Consider the following 4270-nt stretch of genomic DNA (forward strand, 5'->3'; position numbering starts at 1 on the left):
AGAAATCAAGGATTAGGGCCTAAAGGTGCGGCACAAAGGTTTAAATCGACCAGGAAAAAGGTTTGGCCCAATTAATTTTTGAAAAGGATTTGCATAACCCAAGTGCACAAGGAATAAGGCTAACAAAATCAAAATCCAAGTGGAATTGGGTGAGGAAAGGCACAGCAATAATTGGAGGGAAAAGGAGAGGAGTGCAAGGCAAGGCAAGGCAAAAGCCTTCTAGAAAGGAATATGCGCCACTTTTGTAGATTTCTAGAAGCAATGTGTTTTGTAGCAGAAATTAAGACTTCTATAAGGGAATGCTTCTAGAAATAGATATTTAGGCCCCTTGGCAGCTAGATTTAAGGTATGATGAGATTAGGATAGGATAAGATATGGTTAGTTTGGATAAGATAAGGTTAGATAAGGTTTTGGATAATGTTCCTTCTTTTGAGCTGATTCCTTATCTTTTTTGTCTTAAATTTAATTTCTTCATGTCCTTATCAGATTTCTAGCCTTTTTAGCTTCAAAAACGTCCATCCAAAGTGCTCCCCACGTATGCTATCCATTTGGTGCCCAAAAGTGCTCTAAAATGCTTCAAAATACACTTTCTTGCCACTTTTGCCAATTAGACCTATAAACACACAAAAATAGCTTAAAACACTAAAATAAGTAAGAACTAACAATATAAATGCAAGAAACAAGCTAACTAAGTCGTATAAATATGCTCCTATCAATGACTAGGCAATCAGTTGATTAAATAAGTTGCAGTAAGTATGGCTTGTGACCAAAATTTCTTTGGTACGTTCATATGCAACTTCAATGCAGGAGTCTTCTCAAGTAAACCCCTATTCTTCATTTCAGAGATCCCATTTTGTTGTGGGGTTCCCACACAACTTGTGTGGTCGATAATACCATGAGAGCTCAAATATTGATTCATATTGTTGGATAAGAACTCAGTGCCATTATCGGTTCTTAGGTTCTTAATGGTTGACTGAAATTGAGTTATGACAAGTTGATGAAAGTCTTTAAACATAGTGAAACCTCATTTTGGATTTCAAGAGATATAGCCATGTTGTTCTAGTAAAGTCATCCATAAAGATAACAAAGTATTTATATCCATAAAAAGATTCAATAGTTAGACCCCAAACATCGAGTGTACAAGTTCAAAAGGTTTGCTCTAGACATTGAGGAACCAAAAGAGAGCCTAGTAAACTTGGAGAATTGACATGTATCACACATTATAGATGATTGGTACATTTTGGGAAAAAGTTTAAACAAAATAGCCTCTAATGGATGGGCTAATCTTTGGTGCTAGATTTGTTGGTCCTTGGGAAAGATTCAATCAATTTGAAAAGCTTTGACTAGATGAGGTCCCTTGCATAAATAGTAAAGACCATTAAAAAAGAACCCTTCACCAATCATCTTCTTGGTGAGAGAATCCTGAAACACAACAATGCTTGATGAGAAAGTGACAAGACAATTTAGGGTTCTTGTGATCTTCCCTACTAATAAGAGTTGAAAAGGAAAGGTAGGAACAAATAGTGTAGTAGACTCAATGTTGTTTGAAAGCAATTTGACTTTTCCCACACCCAAAACCATGGCATTTCTTCCATTAGCAACTGACACATGAGAGGGTTTTGACAAGGTTTGAAAACTGTGTAAGTTGGAGGCATTGTTTGTCATATGGTCAGTGGCTCCTGAGTCGATAATCCAACAATCATGTTCAATACCAATGTGTAGAGCAGTTAAGAAAGCACTAAAAATACCTGGAGCTTTGCTTCTTAGTATGTTCTCATTTTCTAGCAAGAAAACATGTGAACTATCCCAGTAGTGCAGTGAGATTTTCATTTGTAGCCTTTGAGCTCTCTGCAGCTTCTCTATGTCCCTTGTTTTACAAGTATATTGCAAATTCATTGATAAGTGAAACAGGATTTGAAGTGAAGTCCTGAATACCATCAGTGAATAAAATGTAGCTATGATTGGCAGCATGCTGAGGTTTGTACGAGCCAGCACTAGACGGCCTTGAAGGAATTATTTTATGATCCATGTTGAACTTAGGCTTCAGTTCGAGATGCAGAATCCAGCATTTTTCCTCAACATGACCTACCGCGTCACAGTAACTGCACTTCAAATGTGGATTCTTAACCTTGTAAGGCATGTTGTTTAAGGGTCTGTGCTTTGCAGCGTAGACTCTAGATTCAGAGATTTTAGGATTCTTCTCCAAGTTCATCACCCTTCTTCGAGTTGCTTCACGTTGAACAGTGGCAAACAGTTTTAAACGAAGGAAGTTCAACATTCATCATGATGTGGCTTATAAGATCATCATAGTCCGAGTTCAAGCTAGCAAGCAACTGATATATCTTGTCTTCTTCAGCCCTTTTCAGAAGAACAACATCTTCAATGGTATGAGGTAGATAAACATCTAACTCATTCCACATAGTCTTGAGACTTCCCAAGTGCCACATAAAGGATTTTCCATCTTCCAGTTGGACGATACCTCCAATTAAGCTTCACTAGGGTATGTGGCATGGAAGAGTTATCCTTCACGATATGCTCAGCAAAGGACTCATGCATTTGATCTTTAAACATAAGGTGATACTTCAAATGATTGGGTAATGGTTTATGCTTAAAAATGGGTGCCCAAATCATTAAAGGTAACAACTTGTACGTAGAAAAAGGAATTGGAATCGGGCGAGGTGGCTTACCAATGTGTTACAGCAAGAACTCAAGGGTAGCTAAGGTTTCAAAACTTTCAGAGTTCTTACCTTTGGCCAAACTTGGTTTAAGGGCAGTGGCTTGTCTGATGTGATCAAATCCAGTTCCTTTGGATATGGTTATCTCATATACATCCTTATTGATAAATTCTAAACAATCCCTTACTACTTTTTTTTTTTTTTTTGGGAATCCTTCTTCTTGTTGTACAAAGCTCTTTAAAAAATATAGCATACTTCAGAACTTGCTTTATGGCATCAAGAAGCGGAATGTTAATTTGCACCTTTCAGATTTCTAAGATGTCTCTTTCATGTTCTTCGTTCTTTGACTGAGCAAACCTACAAGGGAAAGGTATATTTGGATTAATGTTGCGAAAATTAAACTAACCAAAATCATTCCAACTTAGTTTCAAATTTTATGCTCGCAAGTGTACGAATCGTTGGATAGTATAGAAAACAAGCACTTAATATCATCCCTAAAAAATTAATCAAATTCTAACCGACTAACTTAAAAATCCCATTGCAATGTTATTTAAATTTATCAAAGATTGAAGATTGGTTTGAAAGTTGAAGCTAATGGTAAAAACAAATAATGAAAACAAGAAAGTATGATCAATAAAACTAAATGTGGCAATAAATAAAGCAATTTATAATTCGATTGAGTAAAATGATAGGAGCATATTTATGCGACTTAGTTGGCTTGTTCTTAAGCATTTATGTTGTTTTTCTTTAGTTATTTTAGTGTTTAAAGTCATTTTCGTGCAATTTCAGGTTTAGAGAAGAAGTATGCAAAGAAGTGCAAAATGGAGCATTTTAGAGCAAAATTGAGCTAGAATGGAGTGTATGCTAATGGAGCACAAGGAATGGACAAGTTTGAAGGTCAAAGGAGCTTAAGAAATGAAGAAATGAAAGTGAAGAACAAAGAATTCAGATTTGGAAACCAAAGTTTCTAAAGTTGGAAGTTTCTATTCTTGGAGGTTTCCATTTTCGAGAGTTTCTATTCTTGGTTTTGGGCTTTTAGATGACCTAAACCCTAATTCCTTGTGGACCCTAACCCTAGCCGCACCTAGGCCTCTAGAATATCTGATTTCCTTGCCTTGCAAGGCATTCTAGAAGGCCCATCTCTAAACCCTAACCCTAGCCGCACCTTAGGCCTTATTCCCACTAAAAATCTGATTGTTTTAACCTAATTTCTGGTGGATTTGGGCTTCTAGAAACCCTAATCTGATTACCCTAGGGTTTTGGATGCCTATATATACTCATTATAACCCCTAGATCAGATCACCACCTCTCATACACAATCATTCACGCCAGAAATCTGCCCTTGCATTCTGCCGCACCTTCCCATCACCAAAATCCCAAAATTCTGCCTAAAAATCATCCCTAGCCGTACCCCCATCAACCCTAAACCTTTCCCTACCATTCCCCATCCATTCTACACCCTAAATACCACCCAAAACCTGTTCTAAACTTCTCTGCTGCAGCAAGGAGGAAAGGGAAATCATTGATGATCTTGCTGCCAAGTTGGAGCCTTCTAGGTGTTTTCTTTCTTTGGGTTTTAATTTCTAAATTTATGT

Source organism: Malus sylvestris, chromosome 11, assembly GCF_916048215.2.
Source record: "Malus sylvestris chromosome 11, drMalSylv7.2, whole genome shotgun sequence".
Taxonomy (NCBI): domain Eukaryota; kingdom Viridiplantae; phylum Streptophyta; class Magnoliopsida; order Rosales; family Rosaceae; genus Malus; species Malus sylvestris.